Raw genomic sequence first — 14,197 nt, forward strand, 5'->3', positions numbered from 1 at the left:
GGGTGGCCCCCCACTCCTGGGTGTGCCCCCACTTCCAAACCCACCCCCACCCCCATCTCCACCCCCCTCCTGATGAAGGGCTTTTGCCCGAAACGTTGATTCCCCTGCTCCTCAGATGCTGCCTGAACTGCTGTACGTTTCCAGCACCACTCTAATCCAGAATCTGGTTTCCAGCATCTGCAGTCATTGCTTTTACCTTAAAAGCACACATGCCAGTCAGCTCAATAAAAGCAGTATTCAGATGACAAAAGGAACTGAGCCTGCCTGTGAAAGCTCAAAACAACTAGAAAGGATGAAAGTTACTGAAAAAGCTGGTGATTACCATGGTGAGTCTCACAAAAGTGATAAGTGGAAAAATCAAAATCATAAACCAAGGATGAAGCAATTAAGATCAGACAACAAAGAAAGCTTAGTCCATGAGAGGAAGTGTGAAAATTCTTATGTTAAGGAAAAAATTCTAAGCTGAGAGACTAAAAGAAAGTTTAAGTTACTATATTTATTAAACAGGTGCTATAATTATTTAAAATTGTAGGGGAAAGCTAAAAGCATTCTTTGAATTAATGGTAATTTATTAAGAGAAACAAAAAGTAGCAGCTTAATTCAATCAATTTAAGTGGAAAATCAAAGACAGTTATAAAACAAAATCATTACTTCAATGAAAAGAATTTTTTTGTTGTGCAACTAAAATAATTTTTAAAATACAAAAACAGCATGACAAAATAATTCTTCTATCTAAAAAAGTGCAAATCACAGAGTAAAAGCAGAAAAGGTGCAATCAGCCATATTATTAAAATGGAAGCACATTCATGAAGAAGGGGAATAAAAGCACAAAGTTTATTTTCCTCGAACTTTGAATAAATAGCAATATGGAATTTCCCCATTTTAACATATTTTGTTGATTTTTAGATGATTGAAAATAATATTTTCAGCAGAATAGTAAGCTTTGAAGAAGCAACAGACTCATTCCTGGACGTAATAGGTGATTCATCTGAACCACATACAGCAGGGAAATTACAGGTTTACAATATAATTCAATGAATTTCAAAACTGACATCAGGGCGAGTGTTTCTGTATTATATGAAATCACCCTTGGCTGAAGAGAATGAAATTGCAACCTTCTAACTGGGTACTGAGTGGAGTACAGGGTAACCTCAGTTTTCTGAACGACACGGGCGGGGAGTATTTTGTTTGGATAACAAAGTTTACCCAAGCATCGGGACCTTGAGACCTTGTTTGGATAATCCAAAATTCAGATAATCGATGTTTGGATAACTGAGGTTGTTCTGTACTCATTACACAGCTCAAAACCATAGAATTGCAGAGTGAATTCTTAGCAGGCAGTGGTTAATATCATTGGTATAAGTGGACATTATTAATGACCAAGAGTCTCATGTCTGAGCGGAAAAGCATGTTTCATTCTTTCAATTCTACAGTATGATGAGAACGCTCAAACAGCTTGAGGTAAATGTCAGTGATCAATGTAAATTTAGATTTCAAAGGGCTGAGAAGAATGCTCTCTGAAACCAAGAGAAAATATGTTTTAATATTAATTGCTTGAGATTAATTATATTGATGTGTGACAACCCTTCATGGCTAAGAGGTCAGAGATGCTGTTGATTTTACAGAATTGAAGTTATTCAGTTATCTTTCAACTCCAGACAGATCTTCAAAATCAAATCTTTGGATGTCATCAAAATCACAATTGCCAGGCATTAGGGGTAACCTCTTGAGACAATCAATTCAACTATTCAGGGGAAACAGTACCAAACAGCATAGTCGGCTTTACTGTCTATGATTGATCCTGATACAATGACAATATTACCCAAAAGACTACATTGTATCTGTGGTAATGGAAAAATTATATTTGATTCGATATTGTTATAGTGTCAAAAAGAAAAGATTACTTCTTTCAGGAACACAACTATCTTTTCTAAGGTGATGTTAAGGAACTAAAGACTCTCCAAGGGAAACAAACCTTTGACAGCAACAATGATAGCAGAAAATGTCTTATGACATGCAAATGCCTCCTTGTCCTGGAATCCTCCATCAGAGAAAATAATTTCTCCCTTGTGTACTTGATTAAATCTGTTAATCATTTTAAATACTTCAATTTCATCACAATTAACTGCAGTTAACATATTTTTCAGAAGAGGACTAGTTAATGAATAAAGTCTATTAAATGGCATATTAAGATATAATTTCCAAAGCCTGTCCTGATTCTTGAGGTGCAGAAATATATAGGCGAAAGTGAAAGCAGATGCTGGAGATCAGGGTTTAGAGTGTGATGCTGGAAAAGCAGGTCAGACAGCATCCGAGGAGCAGGAAAATTGACATTTTGGACATAATCCCTTCATCAGGAATGAAGCTGGGAGCCTTGGGAGTGGAGAGATAAATGGGAGGGAGGTGGGGCTAGGGGAAAGGTAGCTGAGAATGCAATAGGTAGATAGAGGTGGGGGTTGTGGTGATAGGCTGGAGGGGAGGGTGGAGTGGATAGGTGGGAAGGAAGATGGACTGTTAGGACAGGTCATGAGGGTGGTGCTGAGCTGGAAGTTTGGAAATGGGATAAGGTGGGAGGAGGGGAAATGAGGAAACTGCTGAAATCCACATTAATGCCATGGGGTAGGAGGATCCCCAGGCAGAAGATGAGGTGTTCTTCCTCTAGGCGTCAAATGGTAAGGGTGAGGCGATGGAGGAGGCCCAGGACCTACATGTCCTTGGCAGAATGGAAGGGAGAGTTGAAGTGTTCAGCCATGGGGCGGTGGAATTGGTTGGTGCGGCTGTCCCAGAGATGTTCTCTGAAGCGTTCTGCGAGTAGGCGTCCTGCCTCCCCAATGCAGAGCAGACCGCATCGAGTGCAGAAAGATATGTTGATGAGCTGGTTAAGTTAAGAGAGGAACAGCCAAGATAATAAGAACTCTGATTTAACATAGCACTGCAAACAAATTTAAAAATCATAACCTGACAACATGCTGAAAAAATTGTATTGTATAAAGGGAAAAGGTATTCTTCTACAAAACTACACCGAGGTTGCTGACTCAAAAATGTGGATTTACTGCCATAAGATAACAATTACGTGAGTAAATTTGAATAACAAATGTCCAGCTACCTCTTGTGGAAAATGTTTTAATAGGTTATCAGTTCTGTCACTCCAGCAAGTTTAACCTGTGAACATCTCTTTAAAGGGTTTGTCATTGGAGGAGCAGCTCAGGATTCTTTGTCTGTACTTGATGGATTTGAGAGGGGCAATCTGATTGAATCTTACAGGCTACTTAGAGGTCTAGACAGAGTGGACATGGAGGAGATGTCTCCATGAGTAGGAGAGTCGAGGACTTGAGGGAGCAGCCTCAGAGTGAAAGGACAACACATTAGAATGGCCATGAGGACGAATTCCTTCAAAGGATGGTTAATCTGTGAAGATTTTACCACAGAGGCTTGTGGAGGGAAAGTCATTGAGTGTATTTAAGATAGAGATAGATATGTTCTTGATAGTAAAGTAATGAAAGGCAACGGAGAGAAGAGAGGAGAGTGGGGTTTAAGAAACATACCAGCCATGATTGAATGGCGGACATGTACACTGGGTTGAATGAGTCAAGATTAGAGTGGTGCTGGAAAAGCACGGCAGGTCAGGCAGCATCTGAGGAGCAGGAAAATCAATGTTTTAGGCAAAAAGCCCTTCATCTTGATTCTAAACTCCAGCATCTCTAGTATCTACTTCTGCCTCACTGAGTTAAATGGACTAATTCTGCTCATATATAGTACAGTTTATGGTCTTAAAACAAGCTTTCATGTGGAAAAATTAATATTTTCAAGAACTCCCACTGCATTATGACATCAGAGCAAGAATAGAGTGCACTTTGTCTAATTCATCTTTTCAAATAAAATAATTTAAAGTGCCAGTTTTGCTTTTCTTGGGGAGTTTTAGCATAATATTAAAATCAGTCAAAATAGAGGATTTAAACAATTTCAAAGAACAAAGAAAATTTACAGCCCAGGAACAGCCCTTCAGCCCTTCAAGCCTGAGCCGATTCAAATGTACTGTCTAAACCTGTCGGTCAGTTCCTAAGCATCTGTATCCCTTTACTTCCCATCTACTCATGCATCTGTCCAGACGCATCTTAAATGAATCTACCATGCCTGTCTCTACCGCCTCTGCTGGGAATACGTTACAAACGCCCTCTGTGTGAAGTACTTGCTGCGTGTATCCCCCTTAAACTTGAAAGCATGACCTCTCGTTATTGAATCCTTCACCCTGGGAAAAAGCTTGTTTCTGTTCACCATGTCTATACCCTTCATGATTTTGTAAACCTCAATCAGGTCCCCCCTCAATCTCCTTTTTTGTAGTGAGAATAAACCTAACCTACTCAACCTGTCTTCATAGCTAGCACCTTCCACTCCAGGCAACATCCTCATTAAACCTTCTCTGCACCCTCTCCAAAGTGTCCACATCCTTTTGGTAATGTGGAGCCCAGAACTGTACACAGTATTCTAAATGCAGCCGAACCAATGTCTTGTTCAATTTTAATATGACTTGCTAGCTCTTATACTCAGTACCCCATCCGATGAGGGCAAGCATATTATATGGCTTCTTGACCACTCTATCCACCTGTGCAGCAACCTTCAGGGTACAATGGACCTGCACTCCCAGATCTCTCTGCCCATCAACTTTTCCCAAGGCTCTTCCATTCATTGTATAATTCGCTCTAGAATTAGACTTGTCTAAATGCATCACCTCACATTTGTCTGGATTGAAAGCCACTTGCCACTATTCCGCCCAACTCTCCAGTCTATCTATATCCTCCTGTATTCTCTGACAGTCCCTTATGCTTTGTGCCACTCCACCAATCTTTGTGTCATCTGCAAACTTGCTGATCATACCAACAGTGCCCTCTTCTAGATCATGTATGTATATTGCAAACAACAGTGGCCCCAACACTGACCCCTGTGGAACACCACTGGTCATCTTTCTCAATTTCGAGAAACTCCCTTCAACTACTATCTCTGTCTCCTATTGCTTAACCAGTTCTTTATCCACCTAGCTAGAACACCCTACACACCATGTGACTTCACTTTCTCCATTAGTCTACAATTGGGAACCTTATCAAATGCCTTACTAAAGTCCATATATATGACATCAACAACCCTTCCTTCATCTAACAACTTGATCACTTCATCGAAGAACGCTATCAAGTTGGTAAGGCACGATCTCCCCTGCACAAAACCATGTTGCCCATCACTGATAAGCTCATTCCATTCCAAATATAAATAGATCCTTTCTCTCAGTACCCTCTCCAGCAACCTCCCCACCACCGACGTCAGGCTCACTGGTCTGTAGTTACCCTGAATATCCTACTACCCTTCTTGTACAGGCGGATAACATGAGCAACCTTCCAGTCTCCAGCACCTCACCTGTATTTAAGGATGCCACAAAGATATCTGTCAGGGTCCCACCTATTTCCTCTCTTGCCTCCCTCAGCAACCTGGGATAGATTCCATCTGGTCCTGGGGATTTGTCCACCTTAATAACCTCTAGCCTACCCAACACATCTTCCCTACTTATGCCAACGTGATCCAGACTAATCAAACTTCTATCCCTAATCTCAACATTCATCATGTTCCTCTCCTCATGAACACTGATGCAAAGTAATCATTCAGAATCTCACCCACTCTCTCAAATTCGGCACACAGCCTTCCTTCATTACCTTTTAGTGGACCAATCCTTTCTCTAGTTACCCGCTTGCTTCTTATATAAGAATAAAATACTTTGGGATTTTCCTTAATTCTGCTAGCTAAAGCTATTTCATGACCCCTTTTAGCCCGCTTGATTCCTTGTTTAAGACTTGTCCTACTCTTCCGATATTCCTCCAGGACCTGTTCTGTTCTCAGCTGCCTAGACCTTAATGTACGCTTCCTTTTTCCTCTTGGCTGGTTGTACAATTTCTCCTGTCATCCACTGTTCACGAATCTTGCCCTTCCTATCCTTTACCTTCAACGGGTCATGCCTATCCTGCACTGCCATTAACCTATCTTTGAAAGCCTCCCATATGTGGACTTCCCTTCAAATAGCTGTGTCCAATCCACATTTCCCAGCTCCTGCCTAATTTTGATATAATTGGCCTTGGTCCAGTTTAGCACTCTTCCCTAAGGACCACTCTCTTCTTTATCTACGAGTATTATAAAACTTATAGAATTGTGGTCACTGTTCCCAAAGAAATCCCCCACTGCAACTTCTACCACTTGTCCTGGCTCGTTCCCCAGTACCAGGTCCAATATGACCCCTTCCCCCGTCGGACTATTGACATACTGCTCTAGAAAACTCACCTGGACGCTTCGTACAAAAGTCTACCCCATCCAGACCTCTGACATTAAGTGTATCCCAGTCAATGTTGGGAAAATTAAAATCTCCCATCACCACTTACCCTATTGCCTCTACATCTATTCATAATCTGTTTACCTATTTGTTCTTCTACCTGACGCTCACTGTTGGGAGGTCTGTAATATAGCCCCAACAATGTAACTGCACCCTTCTTATTTCTCAGCTCCACCCATAATGCCTCACTACCCAAGACCGCCATAGTGTCCTCCTTTAGCACAGCCGTGATATCGTCCCTGACCAGCAATGCAACTCCACGCCCTCTTTTAGTTCTCTCCCTGTCCTGTCTGAAACGTCTATATCCTTGAACATTCAGTTGCCAATCATCATGCCCTTTCTTCAACCAAATCTCTGTGATGGTAATAATGTCATACTCCCAGGCACAAATCCAAGCCCTAAGTTTGTCTGCCTTATGCACTATACTCCTTGAAGTAGATGCATTTCAGGCCACCTGGGAGGCAACATATCATCCGGGAGTCCTTTTTTCAGCTGCAGAACCTACCTACTCCTCTTACAATAGAATCCCCTATGACTATTGCCCTACAAGTCTTTTTGCCGCCCTTCTGAACAGCAGTGCCCGCCACGGTGCCATGATCATGACAACTGCTGCCCTCTCCTGGTGAGCCATCTCCCCCAACAGTATCCAAAACGGTATACCTGTTTTAGAGGGAGATGACCGCAGGGGACACCTGCACTGCCTTCCTACTCTTTTTCTGTCTTTTGGTCACCCATTCACTGCTTCCCTCAGCAATCCTAACCTGCGGTGTGACCAGTTCACTAAATGTGCTATCCACAACCTCCTCAGCATCGCGGATGCTCCACAGTGAGTCCATCCGCAGCTCCAGAGCCGTCATGCGGTCAAACAAGAGCTGCAGCTGGACACACTTCTTGCAAGTGTAAGAGTCAGGAATGTCAGACATGTTCCTAAGCTCCCACATCAAGTAAGAGTCACATGCTACGGGTCTGAGGTTCCCCCGCCATTGTAAGCTTAGCTTTATATGAACTAACTAAAACCAAACAATGCACTTAAATAAAGCAGCCCTCGTTTCATTCCTCCTTCTCTCCTCGCTGCTCTGGCAAAATACAAACAAGTTTTGAGAGCACAGATTTGAGTGAGTTGGGGAATGCTCCACAATATTTAAAATCTTTTTGGAAAGTGTCTCTGGAATGTGTGCCGTAAGGAATAAAGATCTATCAAAGTGTGAAATGACTTTTTTTTTAACAAAAGGGAGCTTCAAACACTGCAAACTGCTAAACTTGCAAGTTTTCAAGAATCCAGTGATTTGAAAACTTAGAAAAAAGCATGGTGCTTAGAAATGGGCTCAACACAGATTCATTTTATACTCATTGTTTCTGGCTTTTTTTTTACCTCCATCATGGTCAGTCCTTACTAATCTGAAGAAAGAAAGAATCAATTCACACAGCCTGAGCACTGAAAGTCCAATTATGATCAGAAAAGAGAATGGCATGTCACAAGAATAATCTACTACTGTATTTTGAGAAACAACAGCACAAACAACTTCCTTGATTCGATGTAAAACTGCATTTGCATAGTTCCTTTTACATCCTCAGTTCATACCAAAAGCATTTAATATCTCAGGGACTGTATTTGGAATGCAGCCATAGTTGGTGGTGGAACAGTGTAATATCATTGGAATAGTAAGACAGAACTAATGTTGTGGGGATATGGGTTTAAATCCCACCTGGAAAATGGTGTTAAGTGATTTAATTTTAAAAATCTGGAATTAAAAGCTAGCCTAACAGGGACTGTGTAATCACTGTTGATTAACATTATCTGATTCACTAATGCTATTTGATAATGAATTCTGCCTTCCTGACCTGATCTGGCTGCCTGAACCACAGCAAAGTGGCTTACTCAGAGTCATAGTCACACAATATGAAAACAGATCGTTCAGTCCAACTCATCTATGCCAACCAGAGATCCCAATCTGACCTCATCCCTTTTGCCACCCTCTAAATCCTTCCTATTCATTCACCCATCCAGATGCCTTTGAAATGCTGTAACTGTGCCAGCCTCCACCACTTCCTCTGATAACTCATTCGATACATGCTCCATCCTCTCTGAAAAAGTCACCCCTCAGGTCTTTTTTAAACCTTTCCCCTTCCATCTTAAACCTATGCCCTCTAGTTTTAGATTCCCCAATACTAAGAAAAAGGCCTTGGCTACTTACCCTATCCTTACCCCTCATGATTTTACAAACATTTATCAGGTCATCCCTCAGCCTCTGATGCTCCAGAAGAAAGCCTCAGCCTGTTCAGCCTCTCCCTATAACACAAACCCTCCAACCCAGGTAACATCCTTGTAATATGAAGGAGCGTTTGAGCAAACTTATGACTGCCTCTATTAGAGTCCCAGAGGCTGAGGGGAGCTCTTAATAATTAGGAGTGGGGCCACATCCCATTAAAAAAAAACATTTTTGGGAGGAGCTAGCAAATTGCATTTTCTAGGTGGTGTACCAGTAATGGCTCCCATTACACCTTCAGTGTTCAGTTGCACGTCGCTCAATGGTAATGTATACTTAGTCTTCAATCTGTCATGAGGTCTCACAAGAGAAACTCTTATCACTAACTATGCAATACTGTGTAATAACTATGCTATTTTCAGCAAGAGTGAACTTCTTTTCTGTCAATGATCGATAGATTCATGGATTCATACAGTGGAGAAAAGGCCCTTCAGCCCATCATGTCTGCATCGACATAGTATGCTAAGTACTATGTACTAAAAGTGTGCTGATCCCATTTTCCCGCACTTGTCCTATATCCTTTAATGTTACGACTTATGAAGTGGTCTTCCAAATTTTTTTTAAGGTTGTAAGGATTCCAGTCTCCACTACCTTCCTAGGCAAATCTATTCCAGATTCTCACCACCCTGTTTTTAAGCCTGATACAGCCTCCAATATCTCCCCATTTCCTACATCAAACTGTACAAGTTCCTCACAATCCCTTTTCCTGAATTCCGTACCAATGTTCTCCTTTTCCAGAATGAAGATCGAGGAGAAGTATTCTTTCAACACCCTTATGACATCCTGCAGCTTTGCACAGAAATTGCCCCCTTGGTCCCTAATGAGCTCTACCTTTTCCTTTGTTAAATTCTTTTCTTTAATATATTTATAATTTATAATGATGTATTCTTGGTGTCATTATCACTCAACACAAATAACTTGAGACTCACTTGAAGATGGACTAGGGATAGTGTGATTCTAACATGAGCACCTCAGAGGTACAAGTGGATACAACTTCAGTGTCATAACATTCCTGTGTTGGGAGACAATCTGGAAAATTAATACTTCTGAAGCATGGGAGAGCATGCAAACTATACATTTGTCAAACTTCTAGTTTAAAACTCTGCCATTATGTCATTTTATCTGTCACATATTCATATTGCTTGCTGGACACATTTGGATGAAAGGGAAATAAATTTATCTGAAAACAAACAACTAAAACATTAGTTATTAACTTAAACATCTCAAAGCAAACAGATTTTTTTTGATGAAGCATTAAGAAATAGGAGATAGTGAGGACTGACAAGTTGTATCAAACTTATATGTATCATTCATACTTCTCTCGAACTTATGAAAACACACAATTGTTGGGACAGATGTTAGAACTGCTGAACTTAGTAGCAAAAGAGAAATTAACAACTGGCAGCAATCCGTCTTGAAACCGAACTCAGTTGAAAATGATTCCTCCTCTCGCCCGTGACAAATAAAAACAAATAACTGAATTGAAAGTTCGATGAGACTTCCCTTGCAAGTTAATTATCGATAATATTCCATCAATTTTTGGAAGAAATCATGGCTGCTGTGGATGCATCTTGTGCATAACATCACTGCCATAGTTGCTACAATCACTGAAGTAAATGCACTACTTTGTAAAGTTCTTACGACAGAAAATTTTGGATATTCAGCAAGTGACAATTAAAATTAAAGCAGCACACTTTGACTTACATGTATTCCTTATTTATTTCCTCCCAGCACACTTCCACTGGTGAAACATATTGTTTGAATGGTAGCCTCATGCAGACAAAATGCACAATGTGAAATGCCACAAACATTAGGGTTTTTTTTAAAATGCTATATAATAACAATTGTGCAACTAAAGTCTAGGAGCAGATGTCCAGTTATTTCTGGTGGAAAATGTTTTAATTAGATATTTTACATGTTCTGTCACTCCAATGATTTCAACCCGCAAACAATTCTTTAAAGCAAGTCTTCACCTAGAAAAATTTAAATTTTCAAGAACTCCCGCTGCATTATGACATTAGGCCAAGAATATGGTGCAATATTGTCTGATCCATCACTTTTAAATAAAATAATGCACAGTGTTTAATCTTGGTTTCCTTGGGGAGTTTTAACATACAATTAAAATGACATTGCCAAAATATAATTAAACAAGAAGAAGAATTTGAAAACAAAAATTTGTACAACACATTTAATGTTCTGCAAAATAATCAAATGTTTTTGCAAAATGGTTCTCATGATGTGGAGGTGCGGTTTTGGACTGGGTTGGACAAAATCAGAACTCACATGATGCTAGGTTATAGTCTAACAGGCTTATTTCAAATCACAAGCTTTCAGAGCATTGGTCCTTCTTCAGGAGAAGTGGAGGAAATTGTACAGGCACAGAATTTACAGGCAGAGAGATAAGTGCATGATAATTCCAGGTAATTAAGAGAGTGTCAAAAGATAGTAAAAATGGTACGAGTGATTTGAGTATCTCTCAGCTAGAGCAGATTAACCAACAACACAAATAAATTCCTTGATTTTATGTAAAGCTGCATTGATGTGGTTTCCTTTCAGGTTCTCAGATTCTCCAAAAGTTTTAATGTTCTGTGTACTGCAATTATTATGCAGTTAAAATTGGCAGTAGCATTCTGTTAATGTCAGTACGCTAGCAATTCGGAACCCCCAACTAATGTTCTAGAGACATGGGCATTTAAGCCTGGAAAGTGGTGGAATTGGACCTCAGTAACAAATGTGAAATAATATTGCCAACATCCCATTGAAAAAAATATTTAAAATAACCTATTCTTTTGAGGATCAAACGAGTTCCAGTTTCTAGATTTTATTGCAGTAATGGTTCCAGTTACAGCTTTAGTGCAGTTGCATATTGCTTAACATCATATAAAATCTGGCCTAAGGTCTCACAACAGACTTTCATGTGACTAACAATTTTGTATTGTGCCACAAATATGCTCTATTCAACAAGAGGTTTGAGGTTAAAACTCTGCAGTGACACTGTTTCCTTTATCATATATTCAATTTGCTTGCTGTATGTATTTGGATGAACGTGAAAAGAGTTTATCTGAAATACTTAATTAAAATATTGGTTATAAACTTAAACACTACCCAAGCCGATTTGGCTTGACATAGCAATGGGAATGGCAATTGGTGCAAAACAAACTTGTGTATCTCATTTATGATCCTAAATTGTTAACATGCATAACTACATAATTATCAGTATTAATGACAATTGCTGAATATAGTGGTAAAACAAAAATTAACAATTGCAGCGGTCAGTCTAGAAATAGATAGAAGTTGTAAAAGGTTCCCCATATGTAAACTCACGATAAGTAAAAACTTATAGTTGACCTGAAAACTTGGAAAGTCTTGTTCTGCAAGTTAACTATCTATAACACCCATTAGTTTTTCAAAGATACTATTGCCATTTGTGGAAGTGCCTTCTGAACAATTTTAATGCCATTTTTCATTGCATTACAGCAAAAGCAGAACTTCAAAAATACTTTGCAAACTTCTTAGGAGAGAAACATTCAGGCAACAAGAATTTTGAATTAGACCCACACAAGTTGTTAAACATGTATTCATTGTTAATTCCTCCCAGCACACATTCTCTGGTTTAAAAAATATATATACAGTAGTCACATGCAGACGCAACTTTACAATGTGCCATTGCCACAAGATTGAGTGTTAAGTTTAACATTATATGATGACAATTGTGACAGTGAATTTTAATAGCAGATGCCCAAGTACCTCTTCCAGAAAATGTGTGTGTAAGATAGTATGACAGTTCTGTCATTCCAAAGGATTTAACCCACAAACAAAGCTTTAAAACAATCTTTGTTCCTAGAAACATTCACAGTTTCAAGAACTACCACTGTATTATGATATCAGGGCAAGAAACTATTGTTTGAAGGATCTATTGAAATCAAAGAACTTGCAGCTTTAATTTTATTTTCCTTCAGAAAATGTTCACATTAAATAAAGTCATTAAAGTCACTTTTTGAAATACAAGCAATTTTTCAAATTCAGAAAAACCTTGAGCATGTTGGGTAATGCACTGCAACGTGAAAAAAAATCTCTTTTGAAAGAGACTCGAGAAAATGTGTATGATTAGGTTGAGGATATGATCTAATCCAAGTCTAAAATTAATCCGAAACCAAGTCGATCCACTTTGACTGAAGATCAGCAAACTGCAGAATCTGAAAGTTTCAAATATCTACTGGTTCAAAACTTTTCATGATTAAAGTCAGGAAAGAGTTTTTATAAGATCAAGGAGCCTTGCATATTGTCCTGAGTTTCGGGATTAGGACCCACGGGACCAGTTGCCACTCTTTATTCTTGCTTTAATGCAGACGGTGTTTGTTTCTCTGAGGGAAACAGCAATGGCTGCCTTGCGACAAGCCAATGTGGGCAGCTCGGATCTGTAATACATGCTCCCCCCTCATCTGTGCATGCAGCAGGCTTGACACCTGCTTCAGCTGGAGGTAAAATCATGACTCTGACTCTAACTCACTAATGTGTAGAACCTACCTCGCCACTGAGGTCCAGCTATGATCAGAAAAAAAGTGAAAATTTCAGTGTAAAACTGTTTATTTTTAGACACAGGAGTAGCACTGCTGTCTCACAGCACCAGGGACCTGGATTTGATCTCACTCTCTGGTGACTGTCTGTGTGGAATTTGCACATTCTCCCTAAGTCTCTGTGGGTTTCCGTTGGGTGCTCTAGTTTCCTCACACAGTCCAAAGATGGGCATGTTAGATGGACTGGCCATGCTAAATAGGCCTCGTAGTGTCCAAGGATGTGCAGACTCAGTGGATTAGCCATGGGAATTGCTGGCTACAGGGATAGGGTGGGGGATGGATCTGGATAAGAAGCTGTTTGGAGGGTTGGTGTAGACTTGATGGGCTGGATGGTCTTTTCCACATTGTTGACATTCTGTGATTCTCTGATAACAGCATAAACAACGTCCTTGTTCATGTGTATGAATGCATTTATATGGTTCCTTTTGTATTCTCAGGTAATCCCAAAAACATTTAACATCCCATCAAAGGAAGGAGGAATACTTTGCAATCTCAACTGATTGAAATCCTAAAAAAAAATCAACAGCGACTTAGCTCGTGAAACTTCAGTATGTAGGTAACTACATCATCTCCACACTTTCCTAAAAGAATCGTTAAGCATTGGTTAATGCTCTGAAAAATTAGTCCTTCCCTAATCCAACTCATTCCTGTGTTAATTGAAGCACCTTCCTGGTTGATCTTTCTTCTCTTGATATTCTCAGCAGAAGTTAATTCTCAGTGAAAAGTTAAATTCTTACAGTTGATCAAGAAACGATTGCTATCTTGCTACTGAGACTGGCTCAAAGCCAAATAAAATAGGTGATAATACAGATTCACTATCCTATCTACCTGCAACTCTACTTTCAAGGAGCTATGAATGTACACTCCAAGGTCACTTTGTTCAGCAACATTCCCTAGGACCTTACCATTAAGAGTATAAGTCCCACTAAGATTTGCTTTTCCAAAATGCAGCACCTCACATTTATCTAAATTAAATTCCATCTGCT

At 39.7% G+C, this 14,197-nt stretch overlaps 1 long non-coding RNA gene across 1 annotated transcript in view; it reads left to right on the top strand.

Annotated features, from left to right (window-relative positions):
- Nucleotides 1-13,753, top strand: part of LOC122551115 — a 207,563-nt gene extending 193,810 nt beyond the window's left edge. Inside the window, exon 3 of the long non-coding RNA XR_006312003.1 lies at nt 13,649-13,753. This is a non-coding gene — a long non-coding RNA (uncharacterized LOC122551115). The remainder of the gene's footprint in view (nt 1-13,648) is intronic.
- The last annotated feature ends 444 nt before the right edge of the window (nt 13,754-14,197 follow it).

This window comes from Chiloscyllium plagiosum, chromosome 6, assembly GCF_004010195.1.
Source record: "Chiloscyllium plagiosum isolate BGI_BamShark_2017 chromosome 6, ASM401019v2, whole genome shotgun sequence".
In the NCBI taxonomy this organism is placed as follows: domain Eukaryota; kingdom Metazoa; phylum Chordata; class Chondrichthyes; order Orectolobiformes; family Hemiscylliidae; genus Chiloscyllium; species Chiloscyllium plagiosum.